This window comes from Thermobia domestica, chromosome 2 (genome assembly GCF_964235325.1).
Source record: "Thermobia domestica chromosome 2, izTheDome1.hap1.1, whole genome shotgun sequence".
Lineage (NCBI taxonomy): Eukaryota > Metazoa > Arthropoda > Insecta > Zygentoma > Lepismatidae > Thermobia > Thermobia domestica.
In genome coordinates this window covers 75,614,848-75,641,682 of record NC_137455.1, presented here as the reverse complement: position 1 = coordinate 75,641,682, position 26,835 = coordinate 75,614,848, and positions in this window count along the sequence as shown.

The window sequence follows — 26,835 nt, the reverse complement described above, 5'->3', positions numbered from 1 at the left end:
AATAAAAGGGAAGGAAGGACGCGGCCTGGGACCATTATGTTAGGTACCATCCCGTCATTTGCCTGGTGTGAATGAAGGGAAATCCAGGAAAAACCTCACTGAAGATGGCTGTCCTGAAAAAGCTGTTACACTTTTTCGACCGAGTGTTCCCACCGAGAATCAAACCTGGAACCCCTTATAAGCAAAGAAGTTATGAAGGACATGACCTACTATTTGATTGGGAGCCATATACAGTTGGATTACATGGCTTCATCATAGGTTCAGCCTATTTTCATGGTGTGGCAGAAGGAAAAAGAGGGAGAAAAAGAAAGAAATATCGCAATTGATAGAAGAAGTTCTAATGTCAAAGGAAGAGATTATGAAGGAAAGCCAAGTAACTTTCCATTTAGTTATAATGATCTTGTAGAATAACCAAGTATGCATATCCTTTCATTTTTAATAACTAGTAAACTCTTTTTATTGATAATCCTATAATGTTACCCTAACGAGCGCATCACAATAGAAGACACAACATACAAGCATGCAGTTAAGAAGACAAGCACGGCAGTGTGCTTTTGCATCCCCTGTGCATTGGAGACTCATTGAGGTACGGTTTCTTAGCTTCACGAAGATGAGTGTGAGTTGCACGTGACGTGAGTTCAAGAACAGGCTGGAGACACAGACCGTTTATAGATAGAGAGGCTGCTCTTTTTGGTGTCTATATTTCCTTTCTTCCGAGAGACTAATGGACTGGCGGAGAGCAAAAGAACATGGCATTCCTCCGACTGTCCAATTAAAATCGGCTTTCCGAAAAATAATGGTTCTCACTCCTTCCACCATCCATTTTATCTCTTTCTCCCTATTCTTCTTCCATTTGTCGCCTGCTGTCTCCGTTCCCCCCTTTTCTTTGTCTCAATTTCATCTTTGACAGAAGGATTAAAAGAAGGGAAAGTTTTTCTGATAAAAAGAATAAAATATCGAATTCCAAGAGAAAAGGAGTTGCCTTCAAACGTTCTTAGTATTACTTAAGCCGTACAGTGTATAGTTCTGTTCTCTTAGACAGTGTTGCCATACTTAGACTGTTCAAATTTTTGTTTTGATTTTATTGATTCTTGTATGTGTCGGAGAATATTGAGTCTTCTAGGATAAAACGTGTTGCTACCTCTTTTAACAATGTTGCCGCTGTGTTTCAGTGGTAAAGCGTTCACTTCTGGATCATGGGGTCCACCGTTCGTCCAAACTTTTGCCAAGTAAACTTTGTGGTGGACAAACACCGTGTGCGTGGGTTTTCTCGATGTTCTCCGGTTTCCTCTCACTTTCTTCATCCCTGCATTTCATTTATTTTTTATAATCACCGTCTCCTTTAGCCTAGCCAGCATAATCGTGGGACGTAAAATTAGAGATTTCCTTTCACTTTCTTTAAACAGTTTTCAGAAATCACCTCTAGTCATTGAGGGAAGCATCGACGGATGGTCCAACATGTCAAACTCAATTGGGGGGTATTTTCTTTGTTACAGTATTGTGTTGTGTCTCAACCTTTCTTTACAATCTCTTTAGGGAAGTAAACAAGCAGAATAGGCAATGCACAGAGATTGGCAGAAAGAGTAAAGAGTGCAATATGTTGCTACGAGATTATTAAACTGAGCTAATAGAAGGAATTAAGAGGCTTCATCACGGCGAAATTAAAATACCGCTAATTTTACAGTAATTATGTGATATCTTCAAATAGATAAAAGGTAATCGAAATGTGGAACAAGAGCGCCCTAGACAATATCATTTTACATGAGATAACGTTATCACGACTCACTTATCTGCTTTCGATTTCGAGCCAGTTTGAAAATCGGCATTTATTTTCGCGTTTCTAAACGGATGAAAACGGAAAGCCACTAGGTGACTTGTGATAACGGTACCTCACGCAAAATAAAATTGTCTAGGACGCTCTTGTTTCACTTTTCGATTATCTTTTATCTATTTGAAGATATCACATAATTACTGTAAAATTAGCGGTATTTTAATTTCGCTTGGATGAGGCCTCTTAAAGAAGAGAAAGATTAGATGGTATAGATCGTAGGCTAAAAAAAGCGATTGCATGGATGGGAATGAATACTTTTTTTTTTTTCAAGAGTTAAAGTAGTGTGCCCAGATCAATTAGCTCAGTAACACATTTCTTCAGCCCATTCTAGGTAAGATAATTTTACTAGCAGAGTACTCAATTATTTCTTTATCCGTGGTTGTAGAGCTGTCTCGTTTTACAGCTGAGTCCGGAGTTCATGATCCCCACTGAATTAGTAATCAGTAAAAGTTGTAGAAATCTCCTTAAGGCAGGAAAAAAAACGATACTAATCCATCTTCCTTATCCTCTTGGTCAGATTGTCTTCTCTGATGTGTTGGGAATTATAATATGTACTTACGTAAAATAAATATTACGGTTGCGAATAAAGAAAAGGAGTACTTGACAATATGATGATTGACAAAGAATAACAGTGTACAAAAGAAAATCTCAGGTGAATGCAAATGGAACAAACAAGGATTCAATTTATTTTGACTTAAGATACGGTGCTTTCTGTTCCCAAGGAAATCAAGTACATTTTAGCTTTTTAAAAACATATTTAATATTTAAGATCTCTATGACAATCGAAGATGAGTCACAAAAGGTTATTGCAACAGGTGAGAGAAGATGGGGGGGGGGTTGTTCTTAAACGAAGGCTCGACGTAACCAGGTTACTGGTTAAACAAAACTTAACACTTGAAGGACATCGGGAAAATGTTGAAGAGGCTGTCGACGTTAATACTTTTGGGAGCTGGTAAGTCTGCTGGGAAAATAGAACCTGATCATACAAACATCAAGATGAAGAAGAAATTAAGTTTGCTAGTTGTTACTGGATATTCATAATGAATTTGTTAGTGTGTTTGGGGGAGGAAGATGCAGAGCAAGATTATCTAGTAAATTACGGGCTAAAGCATTTCTTCATCCAGTACGTCCGACGTTTCCCACAAAGACCAAATTAGTCGAGTTTTACGGTATGTGAAAATGGATGACGCAAAAGTGGAAGTTGTGACGTTAATTTTAGTGAAGTTGAAGGGAAGAATGCAGAAGATCTGGTGACAAAGTTAAGGAAGATTGATTGAGCTTTCCTGACTGTAGAGGACAAGCATACGACAATGTTGGCGTGGTGTACATATTGGAATCCAAGAATACATAAAAGAGGTGAACCAGCGACGTCAAAAGGGATACTAGGGAGCATGAACCCCTGGTGGTTTCGTCAGCCCCCCGGACCCCGACTCCTGAAATGTTGTATTTTAATCTAGAACAAGAGATATAAAACTACTACTTTCGATATTGTAAGTATCCCCACCTTTCAGTGTATTACTACTTCGAGCATATGCATATAAACATATGCTATTGTTTATTAACACGATTACAAGTATACGATAGAAGAAGAAACGGGAAGATACGAAGCCGGCCCGGAGGAACTTAGATGAACGAACCGTCCACAAGTCAGCCATAAAAGAGGACTATTAGTTTACTACTGATCAACTGACTTACAATACCTGCTCCTGAGGTCGCATTGGACAAGGAAGTAGCTGATCCTACCTTATCTCTGATAGTCGCATTGGAAGAATGAGATTTCTAATTACAATCTAACTAAAAGAACCGCATTGAGCGAGGGATGTTCCTTACAAATTGTCTCATAGTTGCTACGGACTAAGGATATTCCTGTTATAATACAACTTGGAGGATGCTTCGAACAAAAGGTTTCCTATACATACTTAACTTAAAACCTTCGTCATTCGAAGCCTCTTTACTGTGCTAAGTACTTACTTTGAAACACTTTATTGTGTATTTTACAAAGAAAGGACACCGTACAAAAAGCATTGCATTTCCTCATCTGTCCAAATTGGGTGATTTTTGGATATGTTGTAGCTGAGAACTCCCTGGGCAATTGTTTATATGGCGCCAACTCCCTATGACCAACCCTGAAACACCCAGAGGTCACCAAAGGTCACACTGGTTCAAACTTGGCATACGAAAAAATAGTTGTGTGTTATGCTGGGCTACGGCAAATGAGGATAGTCCACGTAACGGTGTGACTTTTGGTGACTTCTGGATGTCACAGGGTTGGTTATAGGGAGTTGACGCCATATAAACAATTGATCAGGGGGCCTCAGCTACAACATATCCAAAAATCACCCAAATCGGACAGACGAGGAAATGCAATGCTTTTTGTACGGTGTCCTTTTGTAAACTGTTCTATAGAGAAATATTTTTATAATAAAATTGGTTAAGGGTTAATCCCGGACTATTATTGACTCTACCAAAAGAACTTCAATATACAAAAATAGTTGGACCCCAAATATTGCCTCTCCATTTACTCCCGCAAAAAATTAGAGCTGCTGTTGTCGCTGAAGTGAATTCTAAAGCACAGTTTGTAGCATGCATAGTCATTTCCTGAGCCTGACTGGTGAACAAGGTGCCTCCGTTGAGGTTTATTTTGCCATAGTTTTGGGGGATATTGGAGTATGCTCTTTCTTGTCTACTACTTTTTAGTGCTGTCTACTGCTCTTACTGGGCAAGCTTTGGAGCTTTTGATTTAAACTAGTTTGGAGTGTACGACACGATTCAGACAAGTTGATGAAAAAACACCCTAAAAACCTAAAGGTGTTGGAAAAAACTTTCTACAAATGCAAGAAAAAACCTCGGCTCGGAACGCAATCTGATGCCACCTGATTGGTCATTGCAGTGTAGTCGTTCCAAGGTTTAGCTATCTCGGTCTCTACAGTGGGGTATTTGGGAACATTAATTACACACAGGTGATCTCGTAAGCAAAAGACTTCGGAGTTTACGACTGTCCACCATCAGTGCACTAGAATCGTTCTTACCGAAGAAGAAAGATAACTTCGGGAACAGTGGATTCAGCTATGCGAAAAATCTTTGCGAGGAGCTGAATATCTAACTTATGCCACGTAGAACAAAAGAAAAAGAAAAAAAAAGCACATTCACGGTAATGGATCTGACAGTTGATGGATTCTCAAGCAGGAAGTGAGAAGAAGATATTTAAGTCCGGGGATAAGATCACTCAAGAGATCTATACATGATCACAGCAAATTCTTGAACTTGATAACCAATTTTGCTTCTTAGCAGCATGAGAACTTTGGATTCTCAACACAAGCGCAAACTGAATAATGTATCTGATGGCGTAAACAAAGAAGAGTTTGAATTGAAGGGGAAACGTTTGGAAAACTTCATTGATGAATCAGAACAATAAGGAGATATTGTGAACAAAGTTCCTGTAGAACTTTTACAATTTATCTAACAGTTTAATTTCAATATTTCTTTTTCAAATATTGTCATAATGTTACTTTTTAAAAAAAATTGACGAATAGAATTAGCGTTGCTAGTTGTGAGCACTGTGATTCATGGCGAAATTGATTAACTTGGCAATTGTTGATTGAAAAAGAACTGACAGATTGAATTATCTTATGTTATTTCAGAGTTTGCTGCTCCTAAAGTACTTAAAATTTGTTTGTAAGTTCTGTAAACTTTACTTTTGTAAGTACAGTATAAAGATAAAGGTAGTTCGGTATACTAAAAAGATAAGTAAATGCATTTAATTAGCTGCATACGTCGATTTTTACCTTAACATAATTAATTCCAGCAGGTAGCATTAAGATTGTGAGCGGGGAGGGGGTAACTCTCACTTTCGGGGGCGACAAAATTACAATCCGCCCTGGATGCCGATAAGCCAAGCTATGCCGCTGTTGAGTGTTTCATTATATTGTATATTGGGGTAAAAAAAAAGTTCCGATTAGGTAACTTACTTTTTTATCTGGGTATTCCATACTCAGCATTCTTTCGTGTGCAGTCTGCAAGTTCGAATACTACCTAGATGGAAGTAACATTCAATATTGTTCAGTATTATTCATTTCGTACAACCTTTGAATTAATATCAATGGTTTACTCATTTCGAACACTCACTCATTTTCGAGATATACAAAACTTCTAGTAAGGTACAGAAATATTTTATTTCTTTGAAATGTTTTCATATTTTATATAATATTTTACATGATGATGATGATATAGCGTTTTTGAATAAGAAATGTGTTACGTGTAATGTAGTCCTAAATAACAATTAGTTCTCTTAATTAGATGAGTGATCAGTGTGACCACCGCTAGTACTTTCGTACTAGATCTAATACATTTTTTAATTATTATTTTAATGTTCTAGTACGTCCATCAACAAATCTAATATTTTTTCCTCCTCTTTTCTCATAAATACGTTTGGTAGAGAAAAAGGAAACTCATGAAAATCAGATAATTCGTTTTTAAGCATAATTGATGTTAGTGAAGGAACAAATTCGGCTTTGTTTGAAGCTCTTACAAGCTTATTAAGCAAGCTGAAAATCTCCTTTAGTCACTTATTAGGCTTTGCTGCTGATAATGATTCAGTTATGATGGGACAACATTCTGGCATTCAAGCTCACCTTAAATCATTGAATGAACATTTATATGTCGCTAGATGCATACGTCGCAGCCATGGGCGGCGATTAGAAGGGGCAAAGGGGGCAATTGCCACCCACTTTTTTGAAGTGACCCACTAATGAATATAGTTTCATTTGGAAATGTAAAATTTTTGTATGTATTACTGGTTCAGAGAAAAAAAATAGTTCCATATAATATTTGTCGTTGCGTGAGTTCGTATTGGTTGTTTTCCCGTGGAGTTAAGAAAGCTACAGGAATTGCGTTTCAATTGTCTCAGAAAACGGTCCAAAAATTAAGTTATTGGAGCGCAACAATTCCAATGTACTTTCATTTCTTCTTACGAAGGTTCGATATGATAATAAGGCTCTTCGAAACTAATTGAAAGAACATTTCACAAAAAAAGGTTTTCACAAGTTATTCTTTAATTACACAAAAATTGATAGTTCCTAAAATGTCTTTTCTTCTTTCTAATAGTATGGAATATTCATTACAAACAGAGTTGATTTTGAGTTTAAGGTCCCTTTCAGCTGCGAAGCTATATGAAACGGGACCTCGAAACCACATGAGCTCTCACCGGGAATCGAACCCAGGTATCCGACGGCAAATGATTTTAAAAAAAGCGTAATAAAAAACAACTTCTATCTTCCATTGTTTTGTAGTGTAATATACGAGTGAAGTGGCATGTTTAGGGGTGCACGAGTGTATATACAACTAAATTTAGTGAATTCGATATAATTCTAAGTTTTAGAATTATTTTGTAAAACTGGAGTGTGGAATGTTTCTAAGTTTTGTTAAGTTTTGATGTATTTCAAGAAAGTGAAAACTAACCTAATGGCAACGAACACGTTACGGGAAGCTGCAAAAATATTTCTTTAAATGTCGTAGCGTATACTTGTAGCATTTACTGTCTTTTTAAGAGAAATAACATACATTTAATAGCATGCGTGGAATTAAAGATGTAAGTTGTTCATTAATCCCTGGTTTAAATATAATTTTGCAAAACAGGCCTCATTATGCATTACTATGATTAATATTATCTTTTCTATTTATTTGTTTTGCAAATTGTTAGACCTATTAAATAATCTGATCACACAATTTTCCAGATAGAATTTTAAGATGTTCATGAGCAAGGAATCAAATCTCTTCTTACGCCTTCAGTTTTGAGGTCACAGAGGTCGTTCTCGAATGGTAGGCAACAGTGCTGGACTTTCGTCGACGAACTCTTGAGTAATAGGCTGCATTGATTTCGGAAAAGAGAGGTCCTGAGTTCCAACTCCATAAGCCACGCAAAGAGGTTAGCTATCCTGGAAGGTCCAAAGCTCGATCCCGACTCCGTAGCCACACAAAGAGGTTTGTTGTGGGCTTGCAATCTGATCGCTGCTCTAGGTTTGGAAGAGGAAGAAGTGATGAATCTAGTGATCTATAATGCCTATAATTAGTGCGTGATTAAAACTAATTATCATGTGTTATGAATATTAGACCAGGAGCTGACTTCCAAGACGAGGCCGAAACATGTAAGTAACCAGTAATGGAATTCAATACATAAATGATAAATTCACTCTTAAAATAGTTCTAAGCGATATAGCCCAAGGCTTAACTTATACCTGGCGTGTTATTTCAAATCACCTTGCTAATATAATGATTTTGTTTGTAGGTCAAACAAAATCTATTTTATTTCATTAAACTCTATTAAATTAACTTTTGTGACACACAAAGTTTGACCCTGGTATAGCAGATAAGAAGTAGTAACCAACAGATTCCCTTTTGTTGTATAGCTTATGTAAATAATCCATCATCATTATATGTTTTCTCTCTTATTTCATTTTGCAATTCCTAAATAAGTTTAACAAAAGGCAATAAAAACTAGTAGCATTATATTAGCAAAGGTTCACCAAATAGTGTATAAAATAATTATATCCTTGTTTATAATAAAATTGCAGGGACTCATCGCCCAGCCCCGTTAGGAAGAAAAAGCATATATGGTTAATAACATTGCAAATAGCATACCCTACAAGGAAAATAAAATCATAGGTCACACTCTAGCACTATACTATCACACCAACACTAATAAGAATAGTAATATTCTAAGACAAGAACCATTATCTTGTTCTAACAGCGAAATGCAATTGATACATTCGTTATTTCCTGGAAGATTCACCTTACAGTCGAACCAATTAATACGTTGTTTTGAGGCGTCATTCTGCAGTGGTTTGCGTACGCAAAATTGGCGATTATCAGTATAGCAGTTATAATTGTTTATTGGTTGATTTATTTATTTTTGTATTGAGTTGCGCTGCAATCTGCGAATTTTGCGAAGACTGATACGAATAGAAATGAAGTCTTTGGTGTTGTGTGTACAGGGACGTTAAACTCAAAACCATAAAATATGATATATCTGGCAACGCTGTTTCTACCTAATTCCTGTGTGGGAACTTGTTACCTGTATGTCTGACGAAGAATAGGAGATAGTTTTTTTTGTTTGTTTGAAATGATTGCTTACAAGTAAAAGACAAAAGAAAAATCGAACCGAGAGAAATGCAAGCGCATGTCCATTTCAATTTCCTACGTTTTCATACCATTTGTGATAACGCTTTTTAAGTAGAAACAAGAAAAACGAAAGAAAGAAAAAATAACGCTAACTTTTCTTGTAATTAAACAGAAGCGATTCATCTGCCATCTTGTGGTAGTCGCTTCTTTCTTCCTTTTTTCAATTCTATATCCTCGGCACGGAAAACGAAACGTCCTTAAGTGAATGAGAAGTTTGTAATTAGCCGCAGAGGTGACAGTGAGAGATTAACAGAGGAGAACGTAGAATGTTTTTTTTAAGTGCTTCAAAAGAGCATTATGTTACACTATTACAGCTTAAGAAAAATGTGCTTTTTGCCTTCCCTCCGTATTGTGTGGCTGATGTACTGCCTTTATCGAGTAATTACTGACCTTTCAGTATTTCTCAAAGAGAAAGTTCTTCTTTTCTTCTTTTAGGCTATGAATCAGCTTCTCAAAATGACATTGAGTATCTGTCTTTGAAAAAAATAAATTCTTTGGTTCTGTTTCTTACAAGAATGTCTCGCTAGAAGTTTCTTAAGTTTCAGTTTCATTTCAAACGCTCTCATTTTTACCGGCAAAAGATAACCACTAATTAATTTAACTGTGTTTTGTGCTTCTTTTTATACAGAACAATAATCATATAATAAAAGTAGAAATATAAGCTGCACTAAGAAACTTGATCTCTTAAACTGAGAGAAGGACGATCATTTTCTTTGATTGACAGAAAAGTTTAAATTTGATATTGTCCTATAGAGTTTACTTACAGACAAAATTTGAACTTAACATTTCCGTTTAAATTAAATGAAATTGTGTTCCCAATCCTTCCCATCTTTTATTTGAACTTTAGTGAACAACTGAAAGACAACAGGAAATATGGAGAATTTAGAAGGTAAGACAGATAGTATTTTTACAAAAAAAAAAAAATTTAATGAGGTAATAAATGTTTCCAGACTATTTCTTTCATGTCGGAAATGTGATTCAATGTAGTTCTCCTTGGGTCAGCAAATTCTCGATTGATTTCATGCAAGCCTTCCGTTTCTTCCCATCTTGTGCCTTTTTATTATTTCTTGTATGATATATAATTAATATAATTTCAACCGCGGTCTTCCTCTGATTATTAGTAGTACTAGCGACAATTGAGGAAACTTTTGTGCTCCTGGCTCAGGGTCACAATCTCTGGCACAGGAGTGAAAAGGACCACCCCCAGGGATGCTTAGAACCACAACCATGACAATGGGTACTTGGCACACCTGAAGAGAGGTGTGTAGAGCTAGAACATGTACCTTTAGAAGTTCGGACGTCCATCTCGTTTCCTTTCATGTGTATAAACTTACTAAAAATTCAAGTTTAGAGGTTTTTGATCTAATGTATTTCTTTGATTAGGGTTGCCAGACGTCCCGGTTTGACTGGGACAGTCTTGTGTTTTGAGGGATCGTCCCGGCATCCCAGCCGGTTTCGCGTTTAGTTCCGGTCTGACGGGGAAATTCAGTTTCTATTTGCCAAGTTATTTAACAACTTCTAGCGTTTTTTCCATTTTGGTCTAGTGACATTTTAGATCTACGATCTGGAAACTTTTTTAAGTTTTACGAGTATGCATCTATGGCCTTACAGCGAGTCGTCGTATGCGTCGTACTACATAGACTTTTAGTGTATGTAATAGAGCATTACTAATAGTTGACGTGTTTCAGTTGGTTCACAATGCCTTAAAGATCGTGTACTTTTATTGATGGGCTGAAGAACGAATTTCCATTTCTGAAGAAAGTTTGTACTAAAGCAGTCGATAGAGGGAAACGTTTCCAGTACGGATCGGATTTATCTATTGTTCATGGTGAATGTTCAGACATAAACGACCATCTAAAATTTAATAAACATAAGAACAATTTGTCAGCGATTTCTGGTTCCTCAAAAGTAACATCGTATTTCAGTAGAGCTGATCCTGTAAATTTGGCAACATACGCTTACTAGACCGCAGATCAGAAGTTTTTACTCAGACGGGTGCTTGTCAAAATTGATATAAAAATTATTTCGTTTCCAAATTAGTTGTTAAATTTTGTCTTGCTATTTTATATATACCTCAGACTAATTTCTACATTATTATTATTATTATTATTATTATTGGTACTACAAATCAAAATATTATCTTTGTGCATACTAATATTTATGTCGAGTAAATTTGTTGCAATTCTGAGTGGTGTATAAGAATAAATTTTATATTACAATTTTGAAAAACATGTACTACAGATTATCATTATGTATGTCTTGTTAAGTTGAGAACTTATCACGAGAATTTTTAATAAAATATTGGTATTAACGATGCTTCAGAAATTTGGCGAGTCTACCTTGATGATGTTTGATGATGATTATGTTACAAATCAGCATAGGGTCCTGGCCAATGGTACATAACTTCCAGGGGAGTTGATATATAGGAAATGCCGAATTTTAAAAGTTGGTATGTAGTAGAGGACTATAGAGTAAGTACCTCATGATTCATCTCGTTTCCTTTCATGGGTATAAAATTGCCAAAAATGTAAATTTGGTAGGGTTTTTGATCTGAAGGATACTCCCCTTTAATGTTGGTTTATTTCATTTTGGATGAGTAAAGGGGTATATTAAAGCCCTTTCCTCTAATTTTTTAGAGGACTACGTATAGGCTTACCCTTAAATTTTGGATATTGCTAAAAAATTTAATTTGATATATTAGTATAGGACTATAGTATGCATCTTGTGATTTATTTCTTCTTTTTATGTGTAAAAAATTGTCAAAATCCTCTTCTTTAATGAGAGTTTATTATGGATAAGTATAGAGGCACCCATAGGACATGAGTACATTAATGTATCCTCTCTAATTTTTCGAGAAGCATGTATAGCTCCATTCCCATTAAAATTTGGAAATTGACGTGGCAAGGATTGCATACGACCATGATAAAGTTTGTCGATTCATCTTGTTCCCTTCTTATGTGTACAACATTGTTAAAATTAATTTTGTAAGGTGATGAGGTCGTCATCTGGCATTTTAACAGATAGTTATGTATAAGACCCTAGATTGCTACTAAATAGTAAGATCCATGGATATTAATACAATGGATAGTCCCTACGTGCTATTCCTTGTGGTAGCTTGCTGGAAAGGAACACAGTCAAACAAAACACAACACACTGAGCACAGCTACATGTGATAATTGATGAAAATACATAGAAACACAAACACGTAACAGAGGGGTGCTGTGTAACAAGAAAATAAATTGTAGATTAAAAAGCCGTACATATAGGGTATTTCAAAACAACACCGACAAAATTTGGGAGGTGATTCCTGACACCAAGATAAGACAAAAAGTATAGACCAACCTGGGTGCACAAATGCTCCCTTTCGGAGTTATAGGCTGCCGAAAGCATGAAAAAATTGACTTTAAAAGTCCATAGCTCCAAAACTATGGGACCTACCGTAGTCGGGTCAAGACTTCACTTAGGAACTAGTATGTGCCCTATCCAAATATCCAAGTTTCAGAATTCTGTGGTACTTCCGCAACAATTTTTATAGAGGTAATTAGAGAGTGTTTCAAATTATATGCCCGTAGCCAAGCTTCCTCTATAAAAATTGTTTCGTGAGTACTTTAGGATTCTGAAACATGCATTTTTGGATAGCGCACATATTAGCTCTAAACCCGACTACGGTAGGTTCCACAGTTTTAGGGCTATGAACCTTTAAAGTTTATTTTTTCGTATTTTCGGCAGGCTCTAACTGCGAAAGGAAGCATTTGTGCATCCAGGTTGGTTTATACTTTTTGTCTTATCTTGGTGTCAGGAATCACCTCCCAAACTTTGTCGGTGTTATTTTGAAACACCCTGTATAAAATAATAATAAGGTCAGCCCTAATGTACAGTAGTGAAACATGGACAATCACAACAACATAGGAAGGGAAGATAGAAGTGATAGAGATGAGAATATTAAAATAGATATGTAGCGTGACAAGCAAAGACAGAATAAGGAACGATTATATAGGAGGCATAGTTAGGGTGGGACACTTGAGTAAAAAGTTTCAAGAGTGGAGATGTAGAAAGAAGAAACCAACACTATGTGGGGAAGAGAGTTGGAAAGCCGGAAGTACCAGGTAAAAGGAAGGAGGGAAGACCGAAGATAAGATGAAAGAACACTATACAAGATAAATTGATGAAGAGAGGTTGGAGAATATAGGATGCCCAAGATAGAGAAGAAGAGAGCAAAAGAATTAAAGATGGGTAAAGGGAGAGACAAAGAAGAAGAAGAAGAAGAAGAAGATGTAGTGGTAAATACGGAAATCCCTTTAGTTCTTTAGATGAGTACATTAACACACACCCTTTACGTTCGAGAGCAAACAGATTTTCCGCATGTTGTTTAGTTTTAACAATATTTGAGGTTACATCACTATTCTTAACTCAAATTAAAGGTAACTATATCAAAAAGAAATTGTTGAATCTGTTAATTAGATGGCTAAGCTTGTTTTCGGTACATCAGCATCTCGATTAGTAGCTGAATATGGTCAATTTTAAATTTTACGTACCCCTTAAGAAATCAACACGTTTCCCGGGACGAATACCAATGGCTTAAAATATTTCTTTATTTGGGAGATGTATTAGGTATCGGAAAGCTTTATGCGATCTGAGGATGGTAAAAGTCGCTCACTCCATTCATTTTCTTTTTTTTACAAAAGTACAGAAAAAGTATATATTGACACCAAATTTGCTTTTGATATCCTACGAACCTTCAGTCCAAAAGTTTTTCATATCTAGTTATGATGTTTCTTAGGTTCAGAAGTTTTGTAAGAATACATGAGTCCTGTATTGCTTCCTTATATATATGCTGAAGTTTCATTATAAAGCACACAAACACCATAGATTACGTACCTCCAAAGTCGAATCCAGCAGAAATTCCTTCACGCACCAGTGCATTAATTTCATCTTTATTGAAATAAAATTATAAAATGTCGCCAAGTTTTGTGGAAAGTTCTCTCATCTTTGCAATACCTTATATCTGATTACGTATAAGAAATCAAACACTTAATTGCTCATTTACTAGCTTGAACTATCAACTTTCAATTGATGTTATTCCTGATTACTGGCGCAAATCCTGGGGGAATGAGGAGAACATGTTCCATCAGATCTTGGAACTGGATAGGGACTGACCTCACCAATAATCCTATTTCAAATGTGTTTTTTGGGGAGAAATGTGATGATTTTGTGTCCGATTGTCACAAAGGAAAGTGAGATGAAATTGATGTCCCCTCAGAATAAGCCTCAGAAAAGGAAACGGCCTTACCCAATGTTGAAGATACGTTTGCGCCACTGTTCCTGATCCTCTACGACTTATATACTGTACTTTGAGATTTGATACACTAACGCCATCTCGTGCAAAAAGGATCAATGCTTTTTAGATTACCTGATGTGCAGTATATAAATAAATAGATAGATAATACAGTAAACCCCCGTTAACACGAATTCCAAGGGACTGAAAAATCAGGAGTTCGTGTTAAAAAAATTCGTGTTAACCGGGGACCAAGACTCTTCTCCGTCTTGATACCATCCACAGAATTGTATCGATACGAGGCTGAGAGTTTTGGTCTCGTCTCGATTTCGAAAAGCACGGCTCGATCTCAAATTCGAGTTAAGATTGATATCGAGACTGGTTTCGGTCTCGGTACCGTCCTGAAAACACTACAGTAAACTTATTATCCTATCTTCGAAAATTTAAAAAAATTCCACGCAGAAAATCCAGATCAAGTTATAAAATTGATAACTCCGCTAGCAGACTGGGTACCGCTAGTAACGGAGAGGTATTTATGACTGCTGTCACCAGTTTGGAGTTACAGGGGAGAGAAGATGTTTTGTCTCGAGCTGTCGCCAGCAGCTGGTCTGCCAAGCTCCTGCATGTTCAGCGCTTGACGGAGGACAGAATCAACACCTCATAAGAAAGGAAAGATACCTGTTTCTTTTTTTTTCTCTTATTTACAAGCCAATTTTCGTCTGTATAAGTACTGTATGACAAAAACTGATCTGGAGTGAAATCTGAAATAAGAAAAATGATCTTAAAAAAACAAAGGATTGAAAGTTCGAGTTAAATGAAAACCTTTACTGACTCAAGGGACTAAAAATTAGTTCGTAATTCGTGCTAACCGAAATTCGTGTTAACCGATAAAACTTCCTATAAGATAACGTACAGCGATGCCGGGACCGAAATTTTGTTCGTCCTAACCGAGTGTTCGGCTTAAGCGAGTTCGTGTTAACGAGGTTATACTGTATTTTCTAACAGAATAAAAATTCCCAATTGACATCGGCTAATAACGAAATACTTTTTAGCGCCATAAAAATTCGTTTTTTTTCAAATTTCTTGAAAACTGTGGATAGGGATTCAATACAACCATCCGAGTTTGGTTTCTTCATCGTTCAGGCACAGCATCCCTCAACCGCGCTAAAATGTCCTGGTAGAACTGTTTGTTTACCATCTGATACAAATTCATGATAGACATTGCCTTTCTAATCAAAACACACAAGCAACATCACTTTACTGTTTGACCGACTCATACGTGCTTTGCTTTCTTTGAACAAGGAGACCCTGAATGAATTGAAAAGCAATTGAAATGTTTCTGTACATGTCTCTCCAAGTTTGTACCAAAATTTCACACACACACATGTTGCCCTTCAAGCTCTTCCATTGTCATTGTATCATTAAATTTGATGGACAGCTTATGCACACCCTCACTTCAGCGCCTGTAACAAAACGAGGCAAATAACAGTTTGTTGTCTAAATCTACCACTAGGTGCGTTTAATAGCAGCAGCGCGCTCCCTGTGCCGGTTGGGGTACTATTTCAGAAGTTTCGTTGCTTTTCAAACACACCTCGTATGTATCTACTTTGCACACTATTTTATACTACGGAAGATATAACGTCGTTGGCTTCCCGCGAAAAGTTGTAGTGACGTTTATGGGGAGTGGCCAGCTTGGTTACTTGTGGCTCGCTGAGCGCAGCAGACGGTTGGTGGTGATTGGTTACCCTCTTACCACACCATCAATGACGAGCAGGTCTAAGCGCGGGAAGCCAACGACGTTATACCTTCTGGACTATAGTTAAACATAAGGTAAAAACTTCAAGGGTAAATTTTAACAGATAGTTATGTAACGTTATAGGACCCTAGACTGCTACTAAATAGTAAAGTCCATGGATATTAATACAATGGATAGTCCCTACGTGCTATTCCTTGTGGTAGCTTGCTGGAAAGTAAAGCTGGATGAAATTTGCATGTATATCTCATTAACTATACCATGTACTGTTATCATGTTAGTGCCATAATGAAGGGTTTGATGTATAAACTTCAGTATCACTTTCCCCTTAATATATAGGGTGTCTCAAAAGTCCCCTGACATAGAATAACTTCGTTATTATCTAAGTTACAACCAAATGTAAGAGGAAAAACTTTCTCCTAATATGATGTTTTCAATCTAACGTGAAGGATTTTTTTTTTTTAAATCTAAGAGCGGTTTGGGCTGTAAACTATGTGCCCAATGTTAAATGAAACTGCAACGTTGCCATTTACCTCGACCCACAACATAAGTGAATGAAGTTACTGTCTCTCACAATAACTTGTCGATGGCCAGCCCCCATTTCGAACATGCCCCCCTTCACTATACTCTTACAAAATTTATCCACCTCCCGCCCCGCCCTCCCTTGCCCATCCTCTCTGTTAATGGCAATGTATTTTCATTTAACATTGGACGCATAAAGAATATACAGCCCAAACGGCTATTCCGATCTAAAAACTACCTTCACTTTAGATTGAAAATATTATATTAGGATCGGTTTTTCCTCTTACATTTTGTTGTTACTCTGATCATAACAAGGGCCGCGGTAGCTCAGTGGTAGAGCGTGCACTTCTGGTGCATTGGGCCCCGGGTTCAAACCCTGCTCCTTCCAAGTTGATTTTGTGGTGGACAAACACCGTGTGCGTGGGTTTCCTTGGGATTCTCCCGTTTCCTCACACTTTCTTCATTCCACTATTCCATTCATTTCTCATCATCACCGTCTCCTTTAGCCTAACCGGCATAACAGTGGGATGTAAAACTCAAAAATTTCATTTCATTTCATTTCTGATAATAATAGAGTTACACTATGTCAGGGAACTTTTGAGACACCCCTCGTACTATTGTCCGCGTACAGCGTCAATTTACTCTAAGTCAGGGGACTATGGTTCTCGTACAGCGTCAATTTTAGGTTTACAAAACAAATTTATTTTTCTTCATTTAACCAAAACTCCGCATGAGTTTTTACCCTCATCCATACCATTTTAATCCGTTAATTGAGAACTAATTTGATATATGTCTCTTGTTTTGGACATTTTTGGACTTAAAAGCTAAAAATTATTATTGAATTTAAATCTATTTGAAATGGGGTTCTAAATAGTAACACAAACGTATTTTTGCATATTACTATATCTTCGAACTCCATTAAGTTTGGATTCACCCAGGCACGCACCCAGAAATTTTTGTTGGGAGGGTTCCAATATTACAAGCCACTTTGTCTACGTAGTATTTGAACGAGTATTATTCTGCACTCGAAAAGAAGATAAGTAATTGTAAAATACTTCCTCCTATACTTTCGGAATAAAATATTACAGACTTAAATTGTTTTTATGAGACTAAAAGTATAGATGAAATGTAAGATCAAATGTTCATACTACATCCGTTATTTTCCTGTTAAACAAATATAATTTTTATTGAGAAAGTGTATAAATATGTTGAGTTAGGAAATTTGGTGGTGGTGGGGGGAAGGTTCGGCCCCGATGGACCCACCGTGGATGCGCCTCTGGATCTATCATTTCCCTCCCATGATCCTACCGTATTTTCTGATATCTATATATCGCTGGCTATATAAAAGGCATAATCTTCAATAAGCAATTTTGTTCGGAATAAATTTTCTTTTCTTTTCCTTTTTTAAAAGACAATATAAATCAAATCTGTTAAAGTTAAGTAACATGTTAACTCCTTATATAAATGAAGGTATGTAAGTATTGAATGTTTGTCTGTGTTGGTCTTAAAAATTTGAGATAAGAATGTTGTTAGAAAAATATAGTCTTTAAAGTCCAACGTGACCTTGCAACGTTTGATCTACTTCTCATTTCGCCTCAGTTATGACAGATAAATTCTAAGATTTGTGTCCATCATTTTAAACAAAGTACAGATCTTTATTTCACCTACCCTATATTTTACCTGAAATAATGAACGAGGAAATTTTTAATTCTTGCAAAATTCAATTTTTCTTAATCTTCTCGAAGTTCAAGTTTCAATTGACTTCTCAGCTAATCATAATCGAGCAGTTTCCAATTATATTGAGTCATAAGGTTTTCGGAAAAAGTCGACTTTTAATTGACTTAATTCATACAGGAACTATCAATTCTTTCCCCATATGAGAAACTCAGTAATGTTGACATTATATTTGAGCAATTATATGTATTAGTGATTATTATGGGAAATAAAAGTTCAATAAACAATACTTTTGGTATTCCATCCGTATTTATTTTATTAGACTAATATCTCAAACGCAACTGACTGCGTTTATCTTCAAACACACTCAGAAATTTTTGTTGGGAGGAATCCAAAGATTCGGGAACAAGATTCAATACCACAAGATACTATGTCTATGAACATTAAACCGGTGTTATTCTGCTCCCACAGACTGGAAATGAAATGAAATGAAATCTTTCTTTTACGTCCCACGGTTATGTCGGCTAGGCTAAAGGATAATAAATGAGAGATAAATGTAATGACGGAATGAACACATTGGGGAGAACGGTAGAAACCCGAGGAAACCCACGAACATGGTGTTTGTCTACCACAAAGTCCACTTGGTGCGAGCTGGGATCAAACCAGGGATCCTATGCATCAGAGGTGAACGCTCTACCACTGACTGGGCCGCTATGGCAACACAGACTAGAAGTAATTGTTATGTACTGTCATTGTATTCTCAGAAGAATATTACAGAACTAGATTGTTTTCATAAGAAAAGAAAGAGTACAGATTAAATGTAAGATCAGATTTTCAGGCTACGTCAATCATTTCTCCGCTAAACAAGTATAAGAATTAAGAAATTATACATATATGTATGTGGAGTTGCGTGTGGGAGTCCAGATCCCATGAACACCCGCGTGGGTACACCTTTGCTTCAAAGTTGTACTAATACAAAGAATTGTTGTATAGTAAAATGTTATTTATTGAACTTAAAACACCCCGGTGAAAAGAAATATGATAATAATAAAAAGTAGATTTCATACAAAAAAATAAACAAATAAAATACAATAAATAAAATTGAATAACTTCATCATTTTCCTTTAGTTTAACTCATAAAGGTTTAACTTTCCACAAAATTTAAGATATTGGCCTTGGCACATATAATATCATTATCAATAATAATAATAAGTATACAATGGTATACCTTGGAATATGAATATAATCCATAGCAGAATTCTTTTCGAGTTCCAACACAAGTTTTTTCTTTCTTTAAAAATAATAGAAACTATGTTAATCCGTTACTAGATTCTATAAACTCGAATAATTTTAACAGTAAATACATAGGATTTTAAAGTAAAATATTAATAAATAATAACAATTTTTAAATAAAAATAAACTTTTTAGGACCATGGAGAATATACTATATATATATATATACAAAGTAGAAAGTATAAAATACAAAGACGTAAAATTAGCAGCGAAAATCAGAGATTCTTTCACTCCAGTTTCTGACAACGAACTGAACGAGAACTGAACGATGAAACGCATTGGTACACAGAGGAAACATACACAAATGCACACACAAAATATGTACTGCTGGGAGTTCGGAATCCAAAGCACCGTTCATTCATATTTCAAGACAAAATTTGCTTGAATTTTTAGTTCGTATTCCAAGTTGATCGTGTTCTGGTGTCAGTAATGTCATTTCAGGTTTTACCAGGAGGTGGAAGAGCCAAGATAGTCCATTGACATAAGAGTTTAACGTTTTTTTAGTATATAATTTATTTATAAAAGGACGTGTTTTTTAAACTGAGCTGGGGCAATTGCTCCCTGTCTTTCCGAAATGACGCGCCTGTTTGGGGTGTTCGGATTCTAAGGGTATTACTGTAAATATCAGTGCTTCAATGCTTCACATAGAAGTGGATTGTCTTTCGAAGTTTTCTTTCAGTTTCGTTTCCGCGTTTTTATTTTTTTATTGTCCGCCTAGGAGGAAATAGATCTTTAGGAAGACCAAGTTATAAGAAACATGTAATTTAGTATCTTAAAGAGACTAATCATAACAATTCAAACTGAATTGACTCGTACAGGATAGAAGCCAATATAAACGTTTCGTTAAGAACTTAAGGATAGATAGGCATCCCTGAGGCAATTATAATGTATCAGCTCAGAAATATGTGAATGGCGTTAAAGTATCTTTATCATAGCAATTCCTTTGTGTCTGTTGGTGTTCTGTACGAGTAAGGTCGAAAGATATACGTACATTGGCAGATAAAGATTTCACTCTGATGATCGGGTACCCTGCTTTATATCAGTGACATGTTAAGCTTAACAGATGCGTGAAAATGTGTGCTAGATGGATGAGAAACATACGCTGGGAGAGGAACAGACGAGAGAATATATATGGATAAAAGCTACCCCCTCTGCCACCCCATTTACCGTGAAGAGAGGCAAGTAATCAAGGTGTAACGGTTTAAATGATTGAAACAATGATTGGATTAAATCCCCAAATCATGTATAGGATATGAGGCTAGAGGGTTACTGCGGGACACTCGCAATTATCTCCCTCCCTTTTTGCATTTTCCGTTCTATCATCGGTCCCTCCCTTTTCTCTTTTACCCACGATTGATCGTTCCCTATTTTCGCGCCATTATGAGCGTTCAGGGACTCCCAACCATTCCCCGCTTAGTTATGGTACACACTCACACACGTATATATGTATATATATAGAAGAAAGAAAAAGAAAAACAAAAAATTCATCCTAGTTTCACTTTCCTGGAATCGTTCCTAAAAATCACTCTGAACTGAACCGGAGCTGTTAGTAATAGTTCCGGAACAGGAATATGTTAACTCCCGATTCAATTGGAAGTTACTTCTAACGTTTAGCATATTCTCCCTTTTTATGAATATTGTTAAGTACTTAAAATTTATTTTGTGTACGGAACATTATTTCCATTATGAGTATTTCCCAAAAGAACTTATTATACAATATTGACATATTTTCATGAAGCTACGTGACTTTTTAAATTCTTTCTGTAATTTTAGCATGGTTTTCGTTGGCTGGCTGGGTTTTAGGTTAGAATCCCTTTTAGTGCTGAGGCTAGTAAAGATGTGAACCTAAAATTTAAGATGGAATTCAAACGTTCAAATTTCTACTGGGAATCGAACCCGGGATGGCGTGCATCAAAAGCGAAGACACTAGCCACTAGAGCAGACAGTAGAAATTAGAATGCTTTTATTGTGTTAGTTTTCTGTTTTTGTTTGTTAGTGCCAAATGTTGCAACTTAAATTACACAAATTTCCTGACCAACTAGAGCTCTGAAATTCTACACAAATGCGTAAATCTGATGATAATACAATTTTTTTTATTTACATGCTTTCCTCTCTAACATACCTTTTCACTATAAAATTGATTAAGATGTTACAAATGTATTTAAATTTGGATAAGGAAGATCGTTAATTAAGTATTATTTCGTTAGATGGCAGAGTTGTTCAGTGCTGCTCGAAATCATATATGTGGCGCCTGAAACGGAAAAGTTAGAAACTACGCCTTGCAAAACTGTTCTTTTAACCGTTCATATCTTATATATACAGGCTGAGTCATATTGAATGTTACAACCCAACACTCATGGGCGGCGATTAGGGGGGCAAGAGGGGGCAGTTGCCCCCCCTCCAACTTTTTTTGAAGTGATCACTTAACTCTTAAATTATATAATCTACTTTTCGCTGATAGGCTAGAATCTTCATTATTCGATTTTAAAAAGTACCCAAAAAGCTTTTTACTTCTGTTTTTTTCTCAAGCCTGTAGGCATTGTAGAACACGTTACATATGCTTTCACGCCTTTCTGTGATGACGTCATAACTAAAAAATATTTTGTTGCCTTTTTATTATTTTTTGCAGGGCTGAAATTTTGCACACACATTCAGTGCATCCCTTAATATTTTATAGATTCTTTTCAGATTTCTGCGATAAAACAGGGGTCCAGGGGCAAAAAGGTAAAAAAAAAAAAAAAAACCTTTGTTAAAAAGTTCCCTTTTTTCGCAATTTTCCCTCCTCAGATACATGATGGAGACATGTGAATGGTACCGTTTGAAAGACTGTTCTGTTCTAAAAAGAATGATGTACGAACCATGATAAATAGAGATGTCTCAGGGAATTTTTATCTGAGATCCTTTTTTATAAGGGAATCTGAAGAATTGTAGAGATATTATTTTTGGCTGGCTTACTTTTGCACCTAGAAGATTGAAATTTTGTACACACATTTAGTACAACCCTTAGTATTTTTCAGATTGGTTCCAGATCTATGCGTTAAAACAGAGGGGCAAAAAAGTAAAAAGAAGGAATACTTTTAAACAAATAATCCATTTTTTCATGATTTTCCCACCCCAGGTACACTCATGTCCAAAATGATTCTCGTATATCTATAACTGCCTTGTTGTAAGAATATAATTTGATAATTTTGCAGGGTACTTTTAATACTGCTGGTATGTGTATAATCGGGAAATATATATTTGTGGTAAATTTCATAGGAAAAGAATTATAAATACGAAAATTAGAATGAGTAAAACAAAATATTGCTAAATGGACAAGAAAGTTTTATTTTCGTTTTATTGCTCTTATTTACTGCTCTTTTGACATGAAATTTGCCACATACATGTCTTTGCCGATTATACACATACTAACAGTGTGAGAAATACCAGGTGAATTCGTTATCAAATTATATTCCTACAAAAACATATTTATAGACATACGACAATGATTTTGGACATGAGTGTACATGATGGAGACATGTGAGTGGTACCGTTTGAAAGTATGTTCTATTCTGAAGGGAATGATGTACGAACAATGATCACAGGATAAATAAGGATGTCTCAGGAAAATTTTATATTACATTCGGGTCATCTGGGGCATTGTGGGAATGTTCTTAGCTCATTGGTAAACATTTTCCCGCACTTAGTTTTCAAAATAGAAGCTTGAAATTTTTTATACAAATTTAGTACACCCCTTCGTATTTTTCAGTTGATTTTGAGATCTGTGCGTTAACAAAGGGGGTTCAGAGGGGATCAAAGTTTGAAAAAAATCAGGAAAAATCCAGATTTCCCTCAAAATCTTCCGCCTTAGGGACATGATAGGAAAACGTAAATAGAACAGTTTGAAAGATTGTTCTATTCTGAAGAGAATGAGGTACTAACCATGATCCTAGGATAAATAGAGATAATGCTGTAGCTGATTGACTGAAATTCGATAATTTACCTTTGAAAAGACATAATTTAAAATGGTTAATGTACGGTATATAGTTTCATTTGGAAAGTTTGGTATAAAGTTTTTGCATATATTACTGGTTCATAGAAAAAATGGTACCATATAAGACAGCTACAGGAATTGCGTTTTAATTGCAATTCAAAGGAATTAATATATTACAATTGTGTCGTAGCATATGCTTGTAGTATTTACTGTCTTTCATTTTCTAAGAGTAATAACATACATTTAATGGCAAGTGTGGAATTAAAAATATAAGTTGTTCATTAATCCCCAGTTTCAATACAACTTCCACAAAACAAGCCTCATTATTCATTATTATGATTAATATTATCCTTTCTATTTATTTGTTTTACAAATATGTTGTTAAATAATCTGATCACACAATTTTCCAGACAGAGGAATCAAGGGTTAATACCTATGTGCGTTGCTCTTGTCAGTTTACTTAATTAAATATGAAACACGATATACGGCATTTTAACTGAAAAAGATAGTATCCTATTAGTTATACAACCTTTCGTCAAAGTGTTAGAAACAACCAGAAACACTAACATTGATATACACATATTCAGATCATATCTTGCCCCCCCCCACTTTTAACGTCCAATCGCCGCCACTGCCCAACACTGATGATTTTAGGGGGTGGCCCGAGAGGAATTTCCGCCCTGGAGCCACGAATTCCCACCAGGAGTATATTGTAGTATACCCAATTATATATATATATATATATATATATAAAAATGGAATTATTGTAAAATTATGTTCGTAAAATTTATGTAGACAATTCAATGCTGGCTTGAGTACAAAATACCAACTGCCTCAATTGCATGGAATTAAGTGAGGATTGTTTCCAAAATTTAATCTGGTTTATTGAAACAAGCCCACAACTTATTTTATTCTATCAGACATACACGTGGAACTTCCAGACAAAGAAATATGAAAGGTATGCTGATTCAATTCTGCAGTTTTATATAAAAAGGAGCTATCTAGTTCACTCAACACACTTCAAGTCTACACTTCAACTCTAGACTTGTCATTTATTTATAAGTTACATAAGTCAAGAAGAGGCGGAGCTTTCGAGGTTTCTTTCAACTACCATAAGGAACACAATGTAAGTGGTTTTTTTTTCATATTAATCTTTTTTGATAGTTTCAGATTCCTTACTTCGTATCTCAAGCACAGCCTTTATACACGTTACGAGAACAGACAAGGAAATTAAATCTTTTTATCCCTCAATTATCAGTTTCCTATTCTTTACAATTCATGCTTGTCTCTATCTCTCGCAATATTCTGTGAGAAACCAACCTAAGATTTAGATAGACTGAGAACCTACAATCAAGGGGTTAGATCCTCAATTGACACTCCAGTATTAAGTATTCTTTACAGAATAACAAAATACTCTCTAGTGTTCAATGTAGATTTCCAGTATTCTCTTAACGCTACTTTTCACATCAGCATATTGAAATCTTTCCCTTCACCGTAGAAAATCTTCTGAAATAATCACTGAAAAACAATTTATTGACAAGTGATAAGGACCAAAAATGAAGATAAACGGGCACACCTATAAAAGTCCGTGAAAAGAGAGTGTTTCCAGGGCCCCCACCACAGTACCTCTGGTGTTAACATGAAAATTTCAAATGGGAACATGCTTCGAGGGATACCTCATTCGATACATAACTTGGAAAACGAAACAACTTTTGATATGAAATAAATGTCAATATGGGAATCGATTTACACCAAAGTTGTTTCGTTTTCCAATATGTATCGAACGAGGTATCACCCGACCTATGTTACCATTTGAAGTTTTTAAGTTAACCCCATTGACATTATGATGGAGATTCTTCTTGCTTTCCACTTGCTTCCCACAGATTTTTATCGGTCTCTGTACGCTCTTCATTTTTGCTTCTTATCACTTTGCTCTTCCCATGTATACTTGACGGGAAATTGGCTTGTTAACACTCAATTTTATTATATATATATATATATATATATATATATATATATATATATATATATATATATATAATAAAGAGTTTGTTTGAGTGTTTGTCTGTCTGTCTGTGTGCGTCCTGGGGACCAGACAAGTGGACCAAGAGTTACCAAATTTTAGCCACGAATACCTTGGTCCAGGTTCCAGACCGGAGTTAAACGTTTTTGTCAAATTCGAACCAGGGGGTCTCAGGGGGTCGTTTACCGGGACATGTAAAAGTAGTAGAAAACGACGGACATTAGTGTCGAATTCATACTTTTGCAGTCGCTGAAATCAATGGTGTAACTCCTATCGCAATAACTTCCAAATTCACGCTATTCGGCTCCGGGCCGGGGGTCACCGGGGGAGGGAAGGATACAGAGACATGTAAAAGTAATCAAAAATGATCGATATTAGTGTCAAATCCATAGTTTTCGCAGTCGCTGAGATCAATGGTGACACTTCCATTAGCAATGACTTTCAAATTCAGCAACAATTGCATGGGGGCCGGGAGTCAGCGGGGGGGGGGGATACCAAGACATGTAAAAAGTGCCCAAAATGACAGATATTAGTACCAAATCCATAGTTTTTGAGGTCGCTGAAATCAATGGTGAAATTCCGATCGCATTAACTTCCAAATCCACGCTATTCGGCTCCGGGCCGGGGGTCACCGGGGAGGGTTAGATACCCGGAATGGATATAAAAGTAATCCAAAATGACCGATATTAGTGTCAAATGCATAGTTTTTGCGGTCGCTGAAATCAATGGTGACACTTCCATTAGCGATGACTTGCAAATTTAGTTACAATTGTATGCGGGCCGGGAGCCAGCGGGTGAGGGGATACCGAGACATGGAAAAATAGCTCAAAATGACCGATATTAGTATCAAATCCATAGTTTTCGCGGTCGCTGAGATCAATGGTGATACTCCCACAGGCGTTGACTTCCAAATACAGCCCCCGTGCGAAGCATGGGTATATTCAACTTGTTAGAGAATAATATATTGTAAGCTCAGAGATTGAATCATGTGATATTTTCAAGTTAAGAAAGTTATAAGTAAAGAATTGACTACAGGATACTGAATACAGAGTAAACAGTTAAAACTAATAACCGTAAAAAATACTTTAAAATAATGCTTACACAATAAAGTGCACACAAAATACTGGTAGGACTTGGAAGAAAAGAAAGAACCAGGACCTATACAGACACACTAAAAACATTATGTGAAATTATATGGATACATAATGAAAATAGACGAAAACAGGTTGACGAAGAAGGTTTTTTCAAATACGAGCTCATCCCAGGACGAAGGCCCTTGCGAAATAAGTAGAAGAGGACAAAAGGGATGTAGTGG